This window comes from Talpa occidentalis, unplaced genomic scaffold (genome assembly GCF_014898055.3).
Source record: "Talpa occidentalis isolate TD23 unplaced genomic scaffold, MPIMG_talOcc4v2.1 talOcc4.5, whole genome shotgun sequence".
Classification (NCBI taxonomy): domain Eukaryota; kingdom Metazoa; phylum Chordata; class Mammalia; order Eulipotyphla; family Talpidae; genus Talpa; species Talpa occidentalis.
In genome coordinates this window covers 78,135,381-78,161,639 of record NW_023604861.1, presented here as the reverse complement: position 1 = coordinate 78,161,639, position 26,259 = coordinate 78,135,381, and the positions used below count along the sequence as shown (strand labels likewise).

General features: G+C 41.1%; 1 long non-coding RNA gene across 3 annotated transcripts in view; it reads right to left on the bottom strand.

Annotated features, from left to right (window-relative positions):
• LOC119259844 (uncharacterized) overlaps positions 1–26,259 on the bottom strand; it is a 102,729-nt gene that overhangs the window by 51,685 nt on the left and 24,785 nt on the right. For all 3 annotated transcript variants that reach the window (XR_005128584.2, XR_008554339.1, XR_008554338.1), the window contains exon 3: positions 3,798–4,006. This is a non-coding gene — a long non-coding RNA (uncharacterized LOC119259844). The remainder of the gene's footprint in view (positions 1–3,797; positions 4,007–26,259) is intronic.

Below are 26,259 nucleotides of genomic sequence, written 5' to 3'. Positions count from 1 at the left end.
AATATTTTCAACTTTGCCACATAAAGTCTTTATTACTTAATTGTTTAGGGTTTTTAAGACTTTAAAAATGTCCAAATCATTTTTAGCTCATGAGCAAAACACGGGGCCTAGGCTGGATCTGGCCCACAGGCCATAGTCAGCTGACCCCCGCACTAGACAGAGAGAGAGCCCTGTCTTAAATACCACTATTTTTTGTGTGACCCAGTGTTAACGTTTTAACACAGACATGTCCTCAGACAAAATCTTAATCTAGAGCCTTTGTGCATAGCAATCACATTCAAACAAAGGTGGGTGGTATGTCCAAAGCACCTCCCTCCTGCTGCTTCACCACCAGCAGGTAGTGGCAACCTCCTGGCAGTAGTTCAGTTGGAATCCACAGTTCCTGGCAGCTGGCTTCAGGCCCAGGAGCCAGGGAAATCTTGCTGCAGTGGCTCCACTTGAACAAATTCTTCTAAAGTCACAAAAATTCCATCTATCTATTTTTATCTTGAGCAGTCATCCTGTTCTTCCCGGCATCTCTGCTTTGCTGAGCTGCAGCCTGGCCCCACACGATTTGACACTTAATTACATACTGTCTTGAATCATTATCTAACTGTTCTTGAACTGTTATCTCCTCATCTAGACGAATTGATCTGACAACAGGAAGCACTTCTTGCTTCTCTTGTATCCCCTCAACAAGCACTGAGGGGTGAGGGGGTACTATTGAAGGGAAAATCTCTTCCAACCCTAAGTCTAAGACTCCCCAGGGGAGGAGAGTATTGGCAAACAGAGTAAGAGCAGTAACAGGGTGAAGCATCTCCTGAGGCAAGCACTAAGTCAGAGCAAGTGGAGAGTTTAGTGGGGAGGTTTTTCTGTGTTTCAGGACCCAGGGTGGAATCAATCAGATTCTTCGTTTCACAATATAGGACAGCTTTGGGTCTATACACAATCCCTCTCCCCTTGCTTTTTTATAATTCCCTCTCAGTTCTATTCCCCAGCCCATTTCCCTCCCTGTAATGTCCATTTCACTATGTTTATGTGTATGCATCCTTTGACTGTTGTCTTTGCATATATAGAAATGGTTCATGTTTAAGACATCATTAGAAATGGTTCATGTTTAAGACATCATTCTATTTCTTCCTTTTTCACCCAGCGTGATGTTTTTAAGAGCTATCCGTACTGCCAGGCTTACATCTAGTTCATTTCTCCTAAATGTCGCATACTATTCCATAATCTGCACTTGCTTTATTTCACACATCCAATCTCCCAAGGTTGGAAAAGAGAGTGTTCCCAACTGCCACTCCCACAAACAGAGCTCCGATGAACAGCCTCATACATGTCCCTTACAAGTGGAAGTGGGAACCTGTCAGGCACATATGCCCAGGAGCAGCAAAGCTGAATCATATGGTGTACGTGTACTTGGTTTGACTAAGCATTGCCAGGTGTTCTCTCAAGTCTCCCTCCCGCCAGCAATGCCTGAGGGTTTCTGAGACTCATATCTCAGCCAACACTAGAAATATACAGGGTGAAGGATTGAAATGTGTCTTCCTCTCCAAAAAAAAAAAAAAATCCGTAACTCGTGACCCCCCAGTAGCTCAGAATGTGACCATATTTAAAAGTAGGGTCTTGGCAGATACACTCCAATTAAGATGAGATCACTAGGATAGACCCTAATCCAATATGCCTAGTGTCCTTATAAAAAGAGGAAATTTGGACACAAAGACAGACATGTACAGATGTAAAGAAGCAGACATGGGGGAATGCATGTGAAGCTGAAGGCAGAGATTGGAGTGATACATTTACAAGTTAACAAAATCAAAGATCGCCAGCCAACCACCAGAAGCTAGGAGAGAATGATGAAATAAACTGGCCCTCACAGCCCTCAAAAGGAACCAATCTTGCCAACACCTTGACTTTGAACTTCTAGCTTCCAGAACTATGAGACAAGCTGTCTCCATTGTGTAAGCCACCCAGTTTGGAGTATTTTTTTACATCAGCCCTCAGAAACAAGTACATTCGGCTTCCCAAGTTCTGTCAATCTGACGGGTATAACATAAATTCTCATTATTTTTACTTTTATGCCTCTAATCACTAGTGAGTTTGAACATCTTCATTGCTTTGTAGTCATATGGTTTCCCTGTAAATTGCTAATTTGTATCATTTACCCATTTTTATAGGAATTCCTGCCTTTTTCTTGATTTACAACAGGTCCTTAGGCTCTTAAAGTTTGGTACTTTACAAACAAACTTCAAACTATCATCTGTCTTTTAACTTTATTAGTTCCCCACTGGGAATTGATAATTAATTTCTATTTAATCAAAATTATTAGTTTTTAAAATTATGGTTTGTGCAACTGGAGTTTTGCTTAAGAAATTCTTCCCCACGCCTTTGTTCCCAATGCCCCAAAATAGATGACTGGGTCAGGAAGATGTGGTACATACACACAATGGAATACAATTCAGCAATCAAAAAAGATAAACATGCCATCTGTGGCAACACGGATGGAGCAGGAAGGGATTATGCTCAGTGAAATAAGTCAGAAGGAAAAAGAAAAATACTCGATGGTTTCAATTATAGTAAGAATGTAGAGAAACCAAATAAGGGATCAGAAAAAATAATAATAATAAATAAAAAAAATTAACAGGCAACTACAAATCAGAGACATTCTGAATATAGGGGCGGGGGAGCAAGAGGGATCAAAACAGGAGAGGGAAGAGCACAAGGGACTATGGTGATGGTGTTAGGGGGAAAGGATGTCCTGAGCAGACTCCATACAGGCTTTGTGGACTCCACCCCCATGACACTGGGAACTACAAATCCCATGATCACCAAAGGGAAGGTTGCAAGGACCTGAGGGTGGAGTTAAGCAACTAGGCTCTAGGTTTGAGTATTTAACTGTCCTTGTGGCCGGGGGTTGCCCTCTTAGCCATGCAGCGTGCTAGGTTTTTCGCCAGCTTGGCGAGTCATTGGAATTCCAGGTCAGCAGAACGGATGCATTTAAGAACTTATCTCCTTTTTCTCCCTGAGTTATTCATTTCCCATTTCCCCTTCCCTTGTAAATAAACCTTTTATCAACCTTTTGTGTGTGCCTGCAGTTTAGCATTAATAAGTCCCCTTGAAGCGCGCGGGTGAGGACCCACAGTCAGGCAACCCGTTTTATATGGTGGTTTGCCCTGTAACAATGGTGTGATGGTGCACCGGTGAATTGGTGGTGGGAATTCCATGGGGACTAAACCTGCAGGGAAATAGCAAACACTGTACAAAAATTAACAGTGATGTAAAATATATAAAAATAAATTATATTTTAAAAAAAGAAATTCTTCCCCATACCTGTTACAAAGATATTTCTCCTACATAAGTTCTATGTTTCTCCTACATAAGTTCTATGTTCTCCTACATAAGTCTATAAGTTCTATGTTTCTTTGGCATATTAAATTAATATATAAATGTGTGTGTGTGTGTGTGTGTGTGTGATGTGAGCTAGAGAGCTGTTTAAAAAACCACTGTGTAACAAAACATTCGAAATGAGGGATCTCCCTGGTAGCTCAAGGGGTTAAGCATCAGCACTATGAAGAAATCCGCAGCTACTGCAGCACGAGTTCGATCCCCGGCCAGGGAGCTACCAACATAGTGCAGCAGACCTCTCCTGTCTCACCCGCTGCTCCCCTCAGCAGTGTATTTCAGTCAGTCTGCCTGTTCTGTTCCCCGCTCTGTCTCTGGTGAATCCTCTCTCACACACACAACCCTAGCACCTCTGGTCTATACCCCAGTTCTTGGCTTAAAATAAAAACATTTCTTTTGCTCACATATCTGCTCACATATTGGTAGGAGCATTAGGATGGTTGCTCTTTGTGCTGGGAGTGCCGACTGAGATGGCTGGAACTGAAGGATGCATTTTCTAGCTAGGCATTCCTGGCAGCTGTCCACCAGGGTTCCACTATGGCTGAGGGGTGGGGGGAGCCACAGTTTCTTCCTACTTGCACCTCATCACAGACTATTCAGACATCTTCATTTTGAAGGTTGAATTCTGAGAAAGAAAGAAAAAAGGCTTCAGATGTACCACTTTATATAACACAGCATCAGAAATTACTTAGTGTTACTTCCACTACAGTTAAAACCTGCCCAGAATCAAGGGTAGGGGGCATACATCCCCCAGCTCCCAGTGGGAAGAATATCAAGGTCACACTGTAAAAAGTGCATGTGGGAGGGGAGAGAATGTTGCAATCATCTCTAGGGATAGACTCTGCCAGCGTCCAGTTTTATTAGTGGGTCATTTTTATGATTTCTTAAATTCTTTTATATACCTGGCCTGAAGCTGAGTTCTCTCAACTGATACACTGTTCTGTTTACCCCAGCTTTGCCACAATAATATTAGCAATAGATCTTACTCTGGAATAAAGTTTCTTCTCTTCATTGTCCTTATTTCAAGCTTGTTATTCATAAACCTTTATTTTTCTACTTTTTAAAATATACCTATCAAGCTCTTTAAAAGAATCCTACTGGAAATTTGTCAGTCTGTCTTGAATTTATAAGCTAATTTGGGGAGAATAAACATAATTTTATATTTTCACCCAATCATAGATATTATTCTGGTATTATTCAGTTTCTTTTATTGACTCTGTTTTCCTGGTTAATTTTTGTTAATTCACATCTGCATAAATCAATAAATGATTATAGGATGGTTTCTGCTATTTATAAGTTTTGGGTTGTCAGTCTTCTATTGCTTTTGCTTGTTTGCTCTCCATTGATCCTTGTCTTTATTATTTCTTTCCTTCTTGTTTATTTCAGTGTGTTCTATTCCAATGTCTTGGGTTGAATTCTCGATTAATGTTAACCTTTTTTGTTTCCTGAAAAATAAATTTAAAGCAATAGATTCTCCTCTGACAACTGTTTCAGCTGTGCCCCACTTAACTGGAAAGGGAGGGATCTTATTATTTTTCAGTATCAATTATTATTTTTACTAACTTTCCTTATATCCACTATGAACTTAACTAGTAACTCTTCCTTTCTATCCAAGATTTCCCCATAATATTATTTGGTTTCTAGATATATTGGTGTCTTCTAGATAACTTTATTTTAACTTATATTTTTATAGTACTATGGTCAGCGATCATAACATAATTATTATTTCTTGGAATTTACTGAGGCTTCCTTTGTAGCCTAGATATGGTCAGTTTTTCTGTAGCATTTCTTATATGTCCAAAAAGACTTATATTCTCTATTGCTAGAAAGTTCTACATAGTTCTCTTAGTTCAAGCTTTTTATTATGTTATTTAAACAATCTGCATCTCTGCTTACTTTTGTTTCATTTGGGCTATCAGTTTTTAACACTGATGTGTTATAATAACTGTAGATTCACAAATTTCTTAAAAAAAAAAAACAGACTACTTTATGGATGAGCAACAAAGGTAGCAGAGAACAGTTTAGCAGATTCTCTCATATCAATTAGGGGATCCACACTGAGAAATTACAGGAAATTCAAGACCTGTACCCTATCTCAGCTTGAACTGCTGCCTCTAAAGCAGTTGTATAGGCCCTGGTTACTTCATCGGCAAAGGGGAACCTGTGTGAAGGTGGGGCTGACTTTCATATGCCCTTCAGGTGTTTCCACCTCCAAGAGCTGGTTCTAAATTAGGGATCAGCACAAGTCCCCAACCCTGCATCTGTGGCAGGTATCACCAGTCAGTCAGTCTTCAGATAGCCCACATCAGTCAGAATAAGCTTTATTGGCATCAATGGTGTTGGTGACAAAAAATACCAATCTGACTTTTGAGACTTAAGTTGTATCTAAAAAACTGAAGACAACCCCTCACCTCACAAGGCAAAGTCAACTCAGTGGACCAAAATTACTTCCTGATTTGCTCTCAAGCCTCTTGCAAATCAATCACCCACCCTCAAACTTTTCCATGTCACATGAGGATATCTAACATATGAATAAGGTGTCCTCCTGCTTTGTGAGAATTTCCAAAGAATTCCTGTTCTCTTATCCTTTACAGTTTGAATGAGACCCATTTTCCTGATCAAACAGGATGACTGTCAACACCCATGCCACAACCTGAAGTCTTCTGTGTAACTTGAGTGTTACACAGAATGAGACCCTTAAATAAACCAAGCTATCCAGAGGCTCTTTTCTTGGACATAATTAAGCTTTTGATTTAAGCTGGTATATCTGTGAGAGTTATTGAACAGATACAGGCTGAATTCAGAGCTGAACTGAGCAAATAAACACTAGACTGTAAGGATACCCGGCAACTCACACACTGTCCAGAAGGCTGGGAAAGAGATTCAGAAAACAGGAAGACACAAGAGAAGATCTGGGAAGTATAGCCTTGCCACCCCTCAGACACAGTTTGAAAAGTTCACCTCAGCCAGTGTCACCCCCAGCATGGCCCCTGGAAACTGCCTGCCCTCCTTTCTGCTCACCTGCCAACCCTCCACCTCCCGCCAAAGATCTCCACTGTCCCTCCTTCCTGGCCTCACCAGCAATCCTTTCAGAGCCTTGGGCAGGGAGAAGTGATCGCCAGACATTCCCCTGCTTGCTGGAATCGGGGAGCTCAGGAGGGCATGTATCTGGTCTTGAAGGTTTCCACACTGAGAGCCAGATCTGGTCTGCTCATACCAAGAATCATATGCTGGAGAAGTCGCCAAATGTAAAAAGCATTCAGTGTTCATCAAAAGACACAAAAACCACTGAGTTGGTTACAGTGGTGTGTAGATAGTTGCCCAGGATCCTTCTGAGAGGGTGCATGTCCCAGAATAATATGAACCCAATATAAACCTATTCTCATCTGAGAGACAGAGAATGATGTGTTTCCACTTACATGGTTGAGATAAGGATGATATGAAGTAAAATATGTGTGAGTGGACTGTGAATTAATTATAAAGGGCTATGTTGACATCAGTGACTCCAGTCATTCCTCTGTCTTGTTTGCAAGCTTCTTTCTAACCTTCCCCTGGTGTTGATGCATCACATAAACTTTGCCTGCCCTTTTAGCCTTACAGCAGATAACTTGCCTCTTACTCCACACAGTTAATACAACGCATACACAAAAAAAATTCTACCAGCTTCCTGCCACCAAATTGACAGACCACCCTGAACCCACTTTGTTTTTTCCTCCTGTACTATATCCATGGAGATATCACTTCCTATTCAAGATTGATTGTACCTTGGATAACTACCTCCATCACTTCTTATTTCCCCAGAACAGAGGAGGAGGGATATACGAACTGATTATATGAAGCGATCATCACTTACCCCCTATTTGTGCCCTAGCTCTCTCTGGTAGGTCTGTCTGACTCCAGAGGCCAAACTTGTCACTGCTAAATATGCCACTTCCTTGCTTTATGAATACCTGAAGGGGTTAGATATACACCCCAAGGAACCAACACAGTTAATGTCTGCCAGTACCCAGAGGGTGAAAGAAAGCTTCAAAGAAGAGAGAGCCCGATGCAAATCTATAAGAAGAGAAGGGCAGACAAGGGGTCTGAGGTAGATTCAGGAGAACAGGGGGACAGGGTTGATGGGGTAATAGAGGGAAGGGGAAGAGAGAAGCAGTCATGGAAATCCCCAAATCAATGACTGATCTTTCAGACTAGCAAACATAGCACCAGCTACAGTAAGAGAGCTGGCAAAAGAAAATAGAAAAAAGATTTTACAGTCACTAAAGTGAACCTAGTCAGATCATGGACTAGCAAGACCAGAGAAATCTGTTCCCATCCTCTGATTATTCAGCTCTCTGGCATTTGGGGCAAATTTTCCATCCCTTAAAGTAGCTACCTGGGAATATTCCCAACCACCTCCCTCAGAACCTAGTGGGTGTGTGCAGGTGTGTGCTCTTAAAAGGTAGGAACAGCTCTTTCACCGTGAGCTGTGAGTAAAAGAAAAAAAGATTTAAGAAAAGGAATCAGTGGCAACAGCAGGCACAGGTATCTGCAGACAGGTGGGTATCTCCCCACTGCCCGGCATTCGCTGTCAAGGAAATGGCCCACGCCCCCATGTCATGCAGTTTTCTGTCCTGCCTTATTCCACCCACACCTACACATCACAATCTAGCATGACCAGCTACTCACAGTCCCTCCAAACGTCTTCTTATGAACCAACAACAGGGCAGCAGTCCCAAAAACCTGGGAACTTTCTGCTGGGTCAGCGGGCATTCTACCTCAAGCCTGGGTGGGGTGGGAAATGCACTCATGGGACCCTATCAAAGCACACCTGTATGTCACACCCCATAAGCCCACACCACTCCCATCCATCATGAGAACACAGTATCTGAATCTTCCCGGGGAGCCTGCAACTTCTGAGAAACAAACATTACAAAACCAAAGAAAACATGAGCCCCAATAGTTTAAAACTATTACCGGCTGGGGGATACGGATATATATTTAGCCAGTTCCAGTAAGATTTTGTAATTCTTCCTTATTAACAAGTCCTGATTCAGGAACATGATTTTCATTGTTTGGTTCTAAGCTTAAAATACATATATCCACATATGTGTGGATATATATTCATGCACATAAAGGGTGATTTTTTTATATACACATAACACATACATAGTTATTTTATATAAACATATTTGGTGATTTTATATATGTATAATGTGTGCATATATATAGTCATTTTACCATTTAGACTATATAAGAGAGCAACCATAAAATTGAAATTCTGTCTTTCAAAGGGTTTTATGTACTTCTTTAACTAAAAACAGTTTCACAATAAAAATATCTAGTTTTACAAGTGAGCCCAACCCAAAATAGTAACTGTGGCCTTAAGGGCTATTATCCCATGGCTATATGAAGGATTTAGGAATATAAATGCCCATTAACACAACTAAGCATAACAATCTGATTTATAAAGAATCTCTTGCCAGGGCCCTGGTAGCACCCTACAATTACACCGCCCCAATTAAAACATCCTACAAGCCTAATAGACTTGCCCTGAAAGAAATCACCTTGTAAAAGCATGACCCACCCAAAAAATCCTGATGGAGGGGGTTCCACAACAAGGTGGTGGCCGCAAAGGGGTTTTCGGATGGAAGGAGAACATTTTAAGTGTCTAATTCCCACGCTTGAAGCCAGCCAAAATACACAGAAATGAATTATAATGCCAAAGCAAAGAAGCATTAATGAGGAAGGTTGCCCGGGTGTCCATCTCAGACTGTCCTAGTAAATTTGGTATTTGCTTGTTACTAATGAACATATCTGAGTTCTAAACTTGGGGAAGCTAAATGATATTTTCTACTGAATAGCAGGAGGAACCCTTCTATTTCAGAGACCAATTTGGCCTCAGCTGTGTGTGTGTGTATGTGTGTGTCTGGGGGGGGGGGGCACGCACATGTACGTGTGCACGTGTTGCAGGACAGGGGTTCTCATCAGTCTTAACTGATATTAGACAATTATCATAGCAAAATGGAAAAACACCTCTCAAAATTTAATCTCCTTTCCTAGATGTCAGTGGGCAATTGAAATTTCCTAAGAATTTACTAAACTAAATGTCTCCAAAGTCTGAGCAAATAGCGAACAGTGCCCCCTGACTATACTGGGGGGGGGGGAGGAAGCATACAACAAAGAAGAAAAGATCTATTCACAGATGACAGAGGCAGCAACACAACACCATGTTCCACCACATGTCTCCTCCCATGAATTCAGCAAGTTTCTCTTAAGGTCAACATTCCAAATGCAAGTGCTGCTGAGGGTTCAATCAGGATTTTGAGCTCGTCTAAAAAGGAATTTCCCAAGAGCAACCAAGAACCTTTAAAGTATCCAGATTCTTTTATCCCCTTCTGGAAATATACTCTAAGGAAATCCATAAAATGTGGTCCAAAAGCAAAGTACTCTGATTTTCACTATATAGTGTTGTTGAATATAGAAAGAGATGGAAAAAGATTCAACGTTCAACAAGAAGGGAATAACCATGTACAGTCTGGTGAATCCATAGACAAAGAATTATATTGCCTGTTCAATGTTTACCCCTCTGGAAAAAAACAAAATAAGATTTGAATAAAAGGAAACAAAAATTGTGGTTTTGGATAGTAACTGTTACTGGTGTAAAGGTGTCAATTCCCTTCATCTTATTTTATACGTTCAATATGATCCCAATTAAAACTGCCTCCTTTCTGTTGAGAGGATAGAAATTTGAAAAAACTATTACATGTCCACTGAGAAAAAATAGTAGTGAGGGTACTCTAGCCCTCCCTATTATGAAAAATAGATTATAAAGCTAATGTAATAAAAACAGTATGCAAATATAAATGTAGGACAAGACAGACAGTCCAATGAAATAGACTAGGAGGTTCAAGGGTACACATACTATTAGGAAGTACTCATAAGAATTTAGCATATGATAAAGATAACATTCCAAATCAGAAAGGAACACAATGAATGTTCGAAAGTTATGGAAAGAAGCTAGCTAGGTGTTGGGAAATTTCTTAAACTGAAGCCCTACAATACATATTTTTATTTTAACATGAAAATAAAAACATTTTTAAAATACTGCTAATAAGGGAAATAGGTGAGTTGTCTAAATTATCTTGGAATAAATTAGACTCTTTTTTAACATGAAATAAAATAATTGAAAGAAAAGACTAATGAAGTTGATTACATGAACATTGTAAATTACTATATGTAAAAACAGCATAAATAAGGTCAAAGACAAAAATTTGTAGAACTATCTCCAATACATTTGATAAACAGCTACTTTCCTTAATCTCTAAAGACTATAACACTATAACCTATCACTAAGAAATTTACAAATAAGATACAAGAAATGTGCAGGGCCTCCCCGGTAGTGTGGGGGGTTAAGCGCAGCTCTGTGAAGCTGCCCGCAGCCTCTGCAGCACAGGTTCGATTCCCGGCCTGCCAGGAAGATATCCACATGGCGCGGCAGACCTCTCCTCTCTCACCTGCTGCTCCCCTCAGCAGTGTTTTCGGTCGTCTGCCTGTTCTGTCTCTGGTAAATTCTCTCACCATCCCATGCCTCCGGCCTGTACCCCAGTTCTTGTATAAATAAATAAATCTTTTTAAAAAATACACAAACAATATTTTGTAGAAAAATACAAGTAGCCAATAAATGGGTAAATACATGTACACCTCAACAATAATGAATGATGCAAATTAAAATGAGATGTCTGTATCTCTGTTATTTTTTTCATGTTTATTTATTTATTTTTGCATAGAAGAACTGGGGATAGGCCAGAGGTGAAGGGGTTGAGAAGATTCACTGGAGACAGACGGGGTATGGGAGGCAGAACAGATGGATTTGCTGAAATACACTGCTAAGGGAAGCAGCGGAGAGACAGGAAAGGTCTGCTGTGCCATGTGTGGGTCACCTCGCTGGCTGGGGATCAAATTCAGGTCATAGTGGTGATAGCATGTTAGCGCTGAGACTTAACCCCTTAGCCACCAGGGAGGCCATCTCTGTCTATTTTAGACAGCATATGATAAGAGTATAAGAAACCAGAATGCTGTGTGTTGCTAATAAGACTATTAATGAATAAACTTTTTAGGAGGGCAATTTTCCCATACTTCCTCATATTTTAAATGTGAACACTCCCTTTAGCCCAGAATTTCCACTTCCAGGAATTAATACTACATAAACACTCACACTTGTGCACAGAAATATATGTGCAAACATGTTCAATGCAACATTGTTCACAACAGCAAAAAATGAAAACCATTCAAATAGCCATTAATAGGAGTTTGGTAAAGGATGAGATTTCCATGGACTGCAATACTTAGTAACAGTTTCAAAGAATGAGGTAGACTTGACCATAGTAATAGAAAAGATGTTCAAAATACAGAAAGTGTAAAAAATCATGTTGAAAATTGTATGAATAGTATGAACCAATTATATCTGTCCATCACTATAAAACTAATGGCTGGGAAAAAATGTAGGGAATTGTTTTGAAAAGGGGGTTACAGGAAGCAAGGGAATGAAGTAGGGAAGAAGGGTTTACTTTTCATTCCATTTTTTTCTTTTTTTTAAAAGATTTATTTATTTATACATACAAGAGCCAGGGCACAGGCCAGAGATACAAGGGTGTGAGAGGATTCACCAGAGACATAGCGGGGAACAGAACAGGCAGACTGACTGAAATACACTGCTGAGGGGAGCAGCAGGTGAGCCAGGAGAGGTCTGCTGTGCCATGTGGGTTTCTCCCTCGCCAGCTGGGGATCGAACTCGTGCTGCAGAGGTTGCAGATTGCTTCATAGTGTGGTGCTCAACCCCTTGCGCCACCAGAGAGGACCCTTCATTCCATTTTTTTCTATATATCTTTCAAAGTTTTTTACTAATGATGAACAGGTATTACCACTTAAATCATAAACTAGAGTTGAAATTTCAAAAATTTTAATTTAAACATTTTAAGTTTGCCAAGACTTATTAAAAGATCCAGGGAAGTAATTGCAATATAGTATAGAAAGAAAAGCCAAAGTACATAATTATATAGAGTATACTCTTAATCTTTAAAAAAATATTATATCTGAATAATCACATAGGAAAAAAAATGCTAGTGGAAAACACACCAAAACAGTAATGTTAATTACTTGCAGTTACAATGGTCATCTATTTTTATTTCATTCTTTGTATTTTCTTGTTTATCAAATTTTCTAAAATTAACATTATTATAATCAGAAAAAAATAATGAGCAATTCATAATTTGCTTAGCAAATTATGTATTCTGTACTAGACCAGTAATCAAGAGGAGAAGATGTGGGACATAATCCTTTCCCTAAATGATGTACAGTTTCACAGAAGAATCTGTACTACAGTTAAAAACCATTAGCCATCCTGACAGGACAACAAAGAGCCAAGTACTAAATTGAGTTTTATCAAATACCAAAATGCACGGAAGAGAAAATATGATCAATGAGACAACAGAAAGAAAAGACACAATGCTGCTCCCATATGCTAATACCTCCCTAACCAAACCAGAGGGTGGCCTTAGAAATGAGACTTCTTTTCCATAGACAGAACTGTACACATGCTTGATTCTGAACATGAGGAGGTCTACTTCCTCAAAGTAATACCTTCTCCTTGTTCCAGTTCCCAACATCTTACTGTCAAAGGTTTATCTCCTTATTTCATATTACTCTTCCCCTTGAGAAACAAATGCATTTAGGAGTGCTAACATCTACACTGAAACGGATAAGTCTTCCTGTGTCAATGACAGACATTACTGATCAAGCAGACATCACTAATTATCTCAGCATTCGCCCCTGTGATAGCCTCTCATTATACTTCTCAGCACAACATTCCAAGCAACGATCAACAATTGAGCGAAGTTGAGATTAATAGAAAACTATTCGCCAACCCTCTTAAAGTGATAGAATAAATTTGCATTTGAGTAAGAACTGAGAATTTTACAAAGTTCTGTCACATGCATTATCTCACTCAAGCAGACATTGTTTTTCCTTTATACCAAAATGGAGGATTTAAGTGTTTCCACAGTGGTTCATGGACAGACCACTATTAAGAAGCAAGTTCCATTTTCTAACATGAAAACTCAGTCCTCTAAGTCCACAACTCTCCCCCAATGCATTCCTCTTTACAAAGCAGTGTAAATTGTTGAACTTACCCTCTTCTCAAGCCAGTTTGGGGAGGGGAGAGTTTCAGCATCACTGAGATCACCAAAGGGCACTCTTAAAGTAAAGAACAATCAGAAAGCTAGGCTTGTGGATATAAAGCATGCCAGAATTCTGTCCAAAGTGAATTCTCTGCACTTGAATTTGAGATACACTCAAATTCTCAATTACATCTGGTATCTGACTGATATACCACCAAAACTTCCATTAAAGGTAAGAACGGTATCCCTATCCCAACATACACACAAGCACACACCCACACACAAGGCCAAAAGAAATGGAATTGTGCAGAGTCCTTGTCTCAGGCTAATAAATAGATTTGCATTGCTCCTTTTCTGTTGTGCCAATACCCTCACAGTCCCCTCTCTACTCTCCAGACCCCAATGACCAATGACAAATTGATGGGCACTCCCAAGGTGTCCCTCAAGTTCTCAACACCCTCAGACTCTTAACAACCATTTTCTCCTGTGGTGGTTCAGAGTGGACTCTTGGCTTTGCCTGGGCTGCTCCCTGATCTGAAGTTCCTGGCATTTGGCTCCATTTGAAGGCACATTAAGGTTAACTTCCATTAGTATGAAGTTCCCATTGCAGAAATGAGAGACAGAGAGAAAGGAAGTGTGTTTATAAGGACACCCATCAACTCACCCTGCAATCTAATCCAATCCAATATTAAATGTGCAACAGTCCTAAAAGTGTTTTAAAACATCAGAATTAAACAGCATGTTGAAGTTGAGGTTAACATACAGATTCTTGACTTAAAAGGTTGGATTTTCACAACAAACATGAGTTGCTATAGAGACAGCATAAGCCTATGTAAACTTCAGGCATTCATATTCATAGAAACTCCTGAAGCAAGACCAAATGTGGGCCCTAACAGTCCCGTGCTTGCCAACTTCCAAATAGTGCACAAATTATGCCAAAAATAAATGGGTGTGACTAATACAAGCTTAGAACTTTTTTTAAAATTTTACCTTGAGGGCAACATTTGCTGATATAGGAGCTGGGCGTGTAAAGTATACCTCCCCCCTCCATAAATCCATCTGTTTTATTTACACTTCCTAAAAGACCTGTGTGCACATTTTTTCCATAAATTGTACAACTGCTAGTAATCACGTATCATTTCAATCTGTGCCTCAGTTCTATTTTAACATGGTGTCTCTTCCTTTTTGTTTGTGTTCCATTAAGCACATTCTAGAGGCAAGGCAGTCAAGACTTAACTCTTCTGGTCCCAAATACACACTGGAGTCTGCAGAACTGCTAACCAGCCTTTGCATAGGCGACACCTTCCAGGTCTGCAAGCCCAGGGTAAATCCTATTACAAGCCCAGGGATGTCAAATTGGTTTCTGCTATTGACCTTCTTTCTCGTGACCCCTTCCCCAACCCTCCAGGTCCCAATCCCAAATCCCTCATTTCTCCAGCATGGAGGTCAACCTGTGTGACAACTGTGCTCGGCTCCGAATCTACTCTATCCTATGCTGGAAACTCACTGCTAATTACTGTAGTCACACTTCTTAATTCAACAAGCGCCAGGCGGCTGCCTGCCATCTCCCCAGTGGGATGGGTCACCAGCCATCTCACGCAGGTCACTAAGTTGGCATTTATTTCCTGATAGGAGATGGCGTTACAAGGTAGCTGTTCCAACATGAATGGTAATCAACAATAATTAAAAGTGATACACCCATTCTGACTCATATGATAGTGCTAAAAAAAATCCAAGAAAGGTGGTGGAAGGAGGAGAAAAAAACTGCTCAGCCAAGACAAATAAGTTTTTCATCTCAATATAATATTTCTGGAAAATAATGCATGTCTTTGTTTTCTTTTAATTCATAATAGGAAAACAGCTACATTGTAACCACGATGAAAAGCAGTGAATTTGAATTTCCTTAAAGGGAGAAAATGTTTACTCACAAAGGCTGAGTCCCTTCCCCTTGTTGTCCAGAGAGGAGCAGAGCAGGGCTAGGGAGGCCCTAATCTTCCCTCCATCCTAGGAGGCCATCTTGACTGTTCCATGGCTGATGTCAACTTCCAGTCTCAGAAACAGAATATCAACTACAACCAACCATCCGCCCACCAGAAGTGGCTTAACCTGCAGCACAGACATTGACTTTTGCCTGCCCAGTGCTCAGCCTTATCTGGAATCCGCCTCTGTAAACCTGGCAGCTCCAACTCAGCACTATTAATCACCAAGTCTTTTGGGGAAGGGGATAAACAGATATTCCAAGCACAAAGCTGTGCTTTATGCACTGGTTGTATGCCCCCAGATCAAGACTCAGGAATTTTTATCTTAAGCTCCATTGGGATTATCCATGATCTACACCCTCCTGTCCGCCATTACCAAGCCCCTCTGTTGCTCTCATCTTAAATCAGGTTCCCAGAATCAGACCGTACAAGGATGACTCATTTGCCAGTAATGTATCAATGATGTGTTCCCAGGAGAAATGGAGAGGGTGGGGGTGGGGTGGGGACAGGACAGGGGCAGCAAAAGTGCTGAGCATGGATGTGACTCTCTGGAGCACAAACTGTCTCAGTCTGAGGCAAGGGTTGGAACTTTTTACTCCACAGTCAGTCATTTGCTACCAACCTCTGGGCAGACATAAAGCTCCAGACACTTTTGACTTCCCGTGCCAGGACTCAAGCTATTCCAGGGGCCCCAGAACATCATGTGAAGAAGGTCATTAGTGCCAACCTGGACTCAAGGTGAGTCCTGGGCCCTGGGCTCTCAGGACTGAAAAAGCCACCTCAGGGGGCACCAGTGGCATCTAATACACCCCAGAGAAGTGAACACTGGTAGTGCTTTAACATTAGTGTCTTAAGACAATGCTTCATATGAAAATCTTAGAGAACCAGATATGAATGGGAGAGTGTCCCATCACTGATTGTACCCGCTTTACAGGAAAACACCTAAATGTAAAGTTACTAAAGGATGTCACCCCCAGGCCAGGAAATAAGACAGTCAGATGGGACACCTTGTGAGCTAGGATGCCAGGTCTTGATGCAACGGTACAACTTAAAGCGCCGTTTCATTCACCGTTCTGCAAGACCACCATCCAAGCACATTATCCACACACACACACACCCCACTGCCGCAAAATGCTAAGGGGCTGCTTCCCAAGCCTAAGACATCCTCCTGCCCTCTGACCACACTGCTTTACCACATCTCACCTACTTTGGTCATTTCAGCAAAGAAAGAGCAATGAAGGGCAGGAACTGCAAAGTAGATCATTTGCTCCCCCAAAGGCTTGAGAGCATGAGCCAACTCTGACTGATGTGTAGTAGCTGAAAAAGTGGTCAGAAGGGTGTGAGATCTAGCCCTGGTGCCGGACACTAGTGCAGGATGCGGAAGTACAGCCTATGCTAGACCCTCATCTGCTCTTGAGAGCTCAGCTTCCCTTCCAGAGCCTGTCATACTCATTTCACAGACATTGCACTCACAGAAGGGGAAAAAATAACGCTGGGTTTTCAAATGTTTACAATTTCAATATAAAGTTTGGCACTGAAAAGTCTATAAAAGTGGGCTTATCACTTGTCCTGAGGAAATGAACCATTTCAAGAATATAAAGCGTAGAGAGAGAGCAATTCTTATGACATACATAATAAGCTGGTAAGATAAAAATAAATTCGCAAATGCCAAGATACATGGAATTTCAGCTAGTCAAGAGCCCACTTACAGGATGAACAAAGAGGATTCTAGGTGTTCATGAAGTAAAGGGAGCACTGTTCTCTATAGGGGGAGGTGGGGTGTAAGCAGACCCCTGGAGGATGTGTTGAAACTGGATGTGTAGGGATGGAAGGAAGGACTTTCTACCCCGTGGGAAGGAGAGAAAGGAAACCACATTCTGGGAATTTTTCTGAGGAGTCCTTGAAGGTTCTAGAGCGCAGAAACTAAGTTCTCCGACACGCTACACCGCCCACTGAAACAAAGCTGTGTTTCATTTTAAGAAAAGAATGAAAATAGCTCCTGACGAGGGAAAGACAACAGGACCTCCAGCCCCTTCTACTTGAAAAGAGTGGTAGAAACAGCTACCTCCCATAAGACAAGTCACCTTAAACACGCACCTCGCCTTCCCTTGGCGATTTATTTCCCAGCAATCGGGCCCATATTTAATGAAATCTGACCAGCAGTCAGAATCCTAGAGACCCTTGCCCCGCGGCTTCAAACCTTCCCTCCATCTCCCCACCACCGCCTACGACCCCAGAAGGGCCCCCTCCCAGCGCCGCCCCCACCCACTCCCAGCGCCGCCCCTAGGGCCGGGCGGATGATGCTGTCGGCTGAAAACAGACGTGCAGGCCCAGGGGAGCGCTCAGGCTTCGCCTGCTGACTCCGCCCAGCTCTCCCGATTTCCCCCAGCTCACACGCCCCTCCTCTTGCTGCAGCGGCGAGCCTTTCTCCCCTCGCTCAGCCACGCCAAATGCCAAGGAACGATTTCAGCTTTCCAGAAGCTGAAGATCAGCTCCAAGCTTAGACTTGTTCTAAAATAATTGAGGGAGGTAGAGAAAGAGGCCTGGGAAATGAGAGAAAAATTAAGGTTATTGGCTTCCTGTCATTTGGCAATAAACCTGCCAAAGCAAAGTTTACAGTTTTTAAAGACTTTAGACAAGGGGGAGAAGCCCCTTATCCATGCTGATTTTAGGAAGACCTTTTCATCCTATTCACTCAGTGTGCACTGTGGGGGATTTGTTGCTCTAAGAACAAGAAACCAATAAATGACACCTCCTTCCAAATTGCTGCAGTCTGCTGGGGGATGGGCCTCTCTCACGAGGAGCGCCTCTCTGACGCTGTGGATTAATAACAATATAACAACTTGCATTTGTGAGGAGCTTTTAACTTTTCAAAGTGCTCTCCCATCCATCACCCCACTTTATCCTCCTGACAGCCTGGTGATGCAGGTGGAGCAAGGATTACCAGCGCCAGCCTTTAATGTAAGCAGAGCAGATTATGTACTCAGTGGATCTGGGGGCCCAGGAAGGGACCCATCGACTCAGAGAATCCTTCCCAACAAATTGCACCTGAAAATCCTTCTCACAAAGACAGCCCTTCTTCCACTTCACAACACAGATAAGGCTCAAAAAACAAATAGACTTTGGAAAGATAACCTGTTGACCAGTGTGTAATGTGGGCAGAGCTGCAGGTGACCCGTTCCCTACAGCAATTTTTAGTAGGGGAAGACAACCGGTCATCCAAAGGGAAAGGAAGAAAAAAACTTAGCTCACAATGTTAGTCGCTCCTAAGAATTATTACCCCTACATTATAGGTGGAAAGAAAGAGGTTAAGTCACCCCTCATTCATTCATTCCTTGATTCAAACACTTAGTAACGCCCGCCGTGCCCATGAAGCCTGGCCGCACAAGATGGATGCACAGATCCTGCCCTCAGTGAGCTCCTGGTAGGTAAAGGAGGCACCATGAGTGTCAGGAGGTTGTTTTGAGATACTTACTCCCTTCCAACCACCTTCCTGTCCCCCCTCTCCGAATTTAGAGGAATTCTAAATTCACAGTCTATAGAGAGAAACTTAAGTAACCCAAAACAAAAAAGATGACTGGTTTCAGTCATGTTAAACACGCAGCAGATTTTTTTCTGGGAGAGAGAAAAGGGCTTTAGAATTCTAAAATCTCACTTTTTCTTTCAAAAGCCAACCTCTGGAAGTTTCAGCACAGAATGGAGAAGGATGCGCAATGGTGGTCGCTGACTCTTGTGCAGGAAAGGAAGACATCCCACCAGCTGCTCAGAACAGATTCTTTGGTGATCTGATTACATTAGTTCCTGCGAACACTGAGTCCTGAGGAGCCTAGGAGGTCAGAAACACTAATAATGCACAACCCTTATGATTGTGTCCACTTGTCCCTCAGGCACCAAACCGATGCTTTTGATATTTCTCTCCTCCAATGCAGAGAAAAATGTGATTTGGGTCTCTACAAATGATGCTGTGTGTATGTGTGTGTGTGTGTGTGTGTGTGTTTCAAAAATAACTTGCTGTAATTGATTTCAAATATAATGAGATTGTAACTTATTGGTGATTTATTTTTCAGTTAAATCACTTTTTAGACAAAACAGGAAAAAATGCATACAATTTACCATTTCAGCCATTTTTTAGGTTACAGTTCAGTAGTGTTAAATCTATTTACATTGTTGTAAACTCAATCTTCACAATTGTTTCATTTAGAAGAACTGAGGCTCTATGTTCATTGAACAATAATTCCTTTATGGCTCCTGCCCCAATCCCTATTAATTATCCATCTACTTTCTGTGTCTAGATTTCTTCATGTGAATGGAATCTTGTTTCAATCTTTCTGTCACTGGTTTATTTCTCCTAGCACAATGTCTCCAGATCATCCATATTGTAGCATTTCTTTTTAAGGCTACATAGTATTTCCTTGGTGGTCTAGAGCACATTTTCTTTATCCATCTATCTACCAGTGGACACTTGGGTTGCTTCCACCTCTTGGCTATTATGAATAATGCTATTATGAACATGGGTGTCAAAATCTCTTTAAAGCTCTATTTTCAATACTGCTGGATACATGCCTCCAAGTTGGATTGCTGGATCATATGGCAGTCCTATTTTTAGTTTTTGAGGAATTGCCATAGTGTTTTCCATAGCAGTTATACCTTTCTATAGTACCACCAATAGCGCATAAGGATTCCAACTTCTCCACATCCCTGCCAACACATGTTATTTTTCTGGTGGTTTTGGTTTGGTTCGTTTTTTGTAGTAGCCAAGTAATGGATATGAGGAGATGTTTATTGTGGGTTTGACTGATATTTACCTGATGATTAAGGAGACTGAGCATCTTTTCAGATGCTTACTAGCCAAGTGCAGTCCGGTAACCCTTTTTAAAAGGACAGACTTTTGAAGTCCTGAAATTTTGTTTCCCAGTTCTTGGGCAGGTCCCAGCTGCCATCTTTCAAATAGATGGCCCAATGAAAAAGAGGCAATTGCTGCTGTTTTCATATTAATATATGACTAAAGCAGAATTCCTCGGTCTTGGCACCACTGATACTTTCGATTAGCTAATGCTTTGCTTTGGGGAAGGTCCTGCACATCATAGGATGTTTAGCAGCAGTCCTGGCCTCTAAAGGCCACAGTACTCCCTGCTCCACATGTGACAACCAGAAATGAATTTAGACTTTGCCCAGTGTCTGGGGTGCAGAGGAGCAAAATTGCTCCTGGTGGAGAGCCACGAGATTAGAGGTTGCAAACAAGTGTGTTTAAAGCTAGCCAAAACAATAATTATATATTTTTGAATTAACATTTAAAAAGTTGGAGATATCACTTAAAAAAATACAGATTCCAGTTACTCTTGAGAAAGAGGAATATCGAGCCATTGTGGCCTGCGTTGCCCCATGGCAAGAATTGGATGAGTTTAGCAGCTACTAGCCCACCCAAGTCTGAGTATGTGGCCTAAATACAGCCCAAGAAACAAAACCTATTTGAATGCCAGATAAAGCTGTCTCCAATTTTTCAAATGAACTGATTCTGACTCACCTAAATTCTCCTACAAGTATACACGACATAAAATCCCAGGCTGCCTGACACCAATGAACTATCTTTCCTTCTATCTCCCAATCTCAGCCCTTCCTGTCGCTCTCTGCACTCCTCTCCTCTCCTCTCCTCTCTTCCTCTCTCCTCCCCTCCCTCTCTTCTCCTCTCCTCTCTTCTCTCATCTCATCTTCTCTCTCTGTCTCTGTCTCTGTCTCTGTCTCTCTCTCTCTCTCTCTCTCTCTCTCACACACACACACACACACGCACGCACGCACACAACATACACAAGGCAACGTGGTTCACAGAGGGAAAACCTTCAACTAGAAATCGGGAGAACAGGCTCTAATCCTCAGGCAGTGACCTGGAGTAATTCAGTTCAAGAAATAGCCATTGAAAACCTGCATGCAAGATTCCAAATTTAGTCCCTGAACTCATCTGGACCCAGCTTCTTTACTTAACCCAATGTGTTGGGTTCTATGTTGAACAGGTAAGCTCCAGTTGCTGTTTGAGTGCTAAACATCTATGATCCACACATGGTGACCATACACAGTGAAATCCTTCAGAATAATTGATACTGGGGAAAGAAAGAACAGCATTGATTTGTGGCCAGAAGAAATTATAGAATATCTTTTATAAATTGTGGTTATGTTTTCCACATTTATACTGCCTTGCACACTGGGCTCTAGTAGGCATTGGTGGGTATGGCACAGATCCCCTGCAGAGAAAGCCCTTCTACCCAGCTGGGCAGTGCATACTTCCAGGTCAGCCTCGGTTACAGAGAGCCCAGCAGCACCCACATCTGATAAGTAATGGGGTGGGGGTGTACAAAGAGTTAGCCATGTCAATCCAGTACAGGACCCTGCTGGGCAGTATTTAAACTTTCCACTCGGGTGGCCAAGCTTAATGAGCCCTGCATCACAGTTCAATTTCTTCCTCTGCCTAATTCTTCTTCCTCCCCCTTCTCTTCACAGGAATTGAACCCTAATCACATCTTGTACCCCAAACCTTGGCTCAGTATCTGCTTCTGGAAAGCACATGCTTCAGCCTTGGGCTATTATTGGATAGCCAAGCATATGTGTGTACATGTGTGATTTTGTTCAGAGATCCACGCCTCCCCAACTTGAGTCGGGAATAAAGCCTGATTAGCAGGTAGCTCTAAGAAGTCCCTGTGACCCCAGTCACCTCACTACTGACTGATTTAGAAAAGGAGTGTGAGCCAATACTGGCCAATGAGATGTGACAGATAATTTGCTGAGAGGTCTCTAAGAAGTGTTTCCTACATAATAAAAAGCAGGGCCTCCCCTAGTGGCGCAGGAGGTTGAGCGCTTCGCTGTGAAGCTGTCTGCAGCCTCTGCAGCACTGGTTCCATTCTGGCCAGCTGGTGAGGGACCCACATGGTGCAGCAGACCTCTCCTGTTGTGCCCACTGCTCCCCTCAGCAATGTATTTCAGTCAGTCAGTCAGCCTGTTCTGCTCCCCGATCTGTCTCTGGTGGATCCTCTCACCCCCTGCATCTCTGGCCTGTACCCCAGCTCTTGTATGTATAAATAAATCTTTAAATAATAATAATAATAGTAAAAAGCAACATAAAGTGGGAATTTTCTTCTGCTGGACATACATGTGTCTATTTTGAAGCCAGAACTCTGGCAGCCATCTTGGTACCAGGAAAAGGTACCAAGCTCACTGAGGAGGACAAAGTGGAAAGAATGTGAGACCCTGTGATATTTTTTGAGGTACCAACTTTGGATTAATCCTGACTCTCCCCTACTATAAGTCTTCTTGTTATATAAGATGACAAATTATATGTGCTATTTAAACCATTCTGACCTGGGTTTTTCTGTAATTTGCAATTAACAGCATCCTACCCAATGTGCAGGCAATCAAATACAGCCCAATAGAGATTCTTGTAGGGTCTTTTCTAAACACTACATTTAAAATTGTAAGTGGTGTGCCAATTTTTTTGTTTGAGGTAATTGAAAATTTGTCATCAAGAGCAATATAAACATGCCTTTGAAATCCCATTTCACTTGTGGTATCTTAGAAGAGTTTGCCAAGAATTTCATCCCAATTCTTGCTAGTCATTGTGGATTGACAGAGTATTTCAAGCCAAGCAAACAGCCTCATAATTAAGGCTACCCAGTACTATGCACCCAATATCACTCACCCAACCCAAATATAATTATCCCCTGGACGTCTCCTAGGACTTGTGGTGGTGCTTATTCCTCGCAGACCTCCAAGGGGCCATTTCTGGGTATAAAACTGGAACACACTAAACAATTCTCTAATTACTACACTGAAACAGCCTCTTCTACAAAGGAGTAACATCCCTTAGAGAGACTCTCTCTCTGCTATGTTTTCCAAAGATGGAACTTGCTTACCACAAGCGATTAAATTCTTGCAGAACAGAAAGAAAGACTAAATGGGAAGAAATGCAAATGTGCACACACAAAGCCACCTGTGCAGGTCAGAGAGGTAGTTACTCGTGATTTGACTGGACCAGCAAAGCCCCAGTCCCTGGCTGGACACGGGCAATCTGTCTTCTGTCTCCATCAGCTTGTGGTTTCCAGGGTTTGGGCTCAGAGACTGTTCCCTATGCCAATTCCCTTTGGCAGGAAAGATACCTTCTGGCATCTCTATTGATATTCCCAGTCCTTCACCCCTGCCAACCTACTCATGTTTTATCTATTTTTATTTGAATTGGTGATCAAGGGATTAACCCAGTTTATACAAACTCCATCTTCCAAAAACCATTATGGTGTAGTTGCAATTGTGATATTTCACTCTCCAAATGAATCGAATTGGATTTTAATGACAGTAGGCTCCATTAAGCAACACCTGATTGGGTTATTTCCTGGAAATTTCATCTTCACTGTTTTTTCCATCTCTGTTACCCTTCTTCCCCAGCAAAAAAAGAAAAAGAAACAGCAGGAGAACTATCAAGGGCCACTACCAAGCTCAGATTGGATGATCCTTGAAATCAAGATCACATTTTCTTTTGTTTCTTCTATCAAGTCAAATATCCCTGATTCACAGGATACTCTCAACACAGTGTCAACTTGCATTGAAAAAGAAAAGGGGAAAAAAAACTATTTTATTGATTATTTAGTACTTATAGGGGACTATAATTCTTCGCAAGAAACTCATGTTGGGATGCACAATTTATATGTAATTTTCTACACTTATTAGAATTTATTTTTAATAACATCAAAACACTGTACCCCTTAGAATTGAAAGGCCCATTTGATTTTACATTTATTTATATAACTTGAATTAAATCTGTGTAAGTTAAGTGACGAGCAAAACAATTACTCTTTTTTTTTTAAGATTTATTTATTTATTTATACAAGCACTGGGTACAGTCAGAAGTGCGGGAGGGTGAGAGAACCCACCAGAGCCAGAGCGGGGACAGAGCAGGCAGAAGGACCGAAGTACACTGCTGAGGGGAGCAGCGGGCAGCAGGAGAGATCTGTGTACCACGTGGGACCCTCCTCTGGTGGCCGGGGAGCAGCTGGGGATCGAACCAGCGCTGCAGAGGCTGCGGGCAGCTTCGCAACCCAGCACTCATCCGCTGCACCACCGGGGAGGCCCACATTACTCTTTGAATCAGTATGAAAAGATCCAGTTTTTCTTTTGACAGTATTAAGAAATTCACAAAGAAATGTATTTAAGAGCTTGACAGAATCCAACAATACAAGTTCCTGAGGGCCAAAGTATATTTGTCTTGTCCCCACTATAATTCAAGGGCTGTGCGACTCCTGCCATATACTAATAATCAATTCCCTTTTTAATGACTAGTAACTGAAAGGATGAATAGATGAATTCCTGAGAATAATTGAGAAATTCCCAGGCTATTGATAAACTACCCTGAAAGTGTATTCAGTCAATCTGCTATCCATTTTACCCCAATAATCAGTGTCTAACCTCAAAAGAAGAGAAAATGCTAAAACCATCCTGTATGAATGGTTGATTAGCTACAAGGGCAAATGGGAGAGATGAGAGAAGCATAAAAGAATAGCAACTTTGTCTTTCACCCCCTCATTCAAATCTAAACACTGTGATTTAATTTCCCCTCTCCAAATGAAATCTTTGTAAAATGAAACCATGAGTTGTAAGTGCAAATTAGCACTTCCCATTAACTAGAATGTTAAAAGTCTTTCTTTACAAACTGCCAAACCACAAGTGAACCAGGAAAGAGATATCAAAGATTTATACCATCACCAGCTCTCCCTAAAGGCAACCTTTGGGACTATGTCACTGTGTAACAGATTTGAAGCAATCTAATGCTAACTTGTATTTCTAATGAGGAAATGTATTCATTGTGCACCTAGTATGTACAATACCCTTCAAGTGATATAAAATACACAAAACCAAGATACAGTCTTACACTACTCAAGGAGTTTACAATTTAATTTGGAAGATAAGCCACATGTGGAAATAACAAGTAAGTACTGCAATGATTGATTTAACAAGGCCAAGTATAAAAATAGACAAGTTAATGCGCAGAAAATAAGTGTTACACTTTAGAAGACTACTTTATAAATCTCTCTTAAGTAAAGAGAGCAACCAAAATGCAAAATATTTCAAAGAGAATCTTAAATAATAAATTACATATTTTAATGTGCAGCAGTAAAAAGTGCTAAATTAAGAGTATTAGCCATGAAAAGATAGATTCACAAATTTTTACAGAAAAGGGATTTTTTACCCAATGCCATTCAGTACTTAAGAATGTATTGTTTGTTTTTCTACATTAAGTATCTATTCATGTATTACTTTTATAACTTAAATAAATTTTTTTAATATTTAGGAGAAATATATAGTTTAGTTTTCTAATCACCTCCTGAAGTCTATTTGGGATCCTTTCTCAACATTCTTCATGTTAATAGGGCATACTAAACTGAATTTGGAAAAATGTTCAGTGTGGAATATTTGAATAACAACCCTCTTATGTTTTGATAAGTGTTCATTCACATACGTAAGACAAAGCATTACAAGTTGGAAAATAAATGAATTCTGACACATCAAAAGCAATTTCTTTCCTCTGATATTTTATCTGTTTGTGGTCTGGATTTTGAAATACAGGAGAATGTTATCATGAATTCCAAATATAATTATGTGTTTCTAGAAAAGAGACGTCATTATTTGATAGCACAAATGGCTTTTGTATGATATCCAATGCCATTTCCCCCACTTTGTTCTCGTAAGTCATCCTAATTGAACACTTG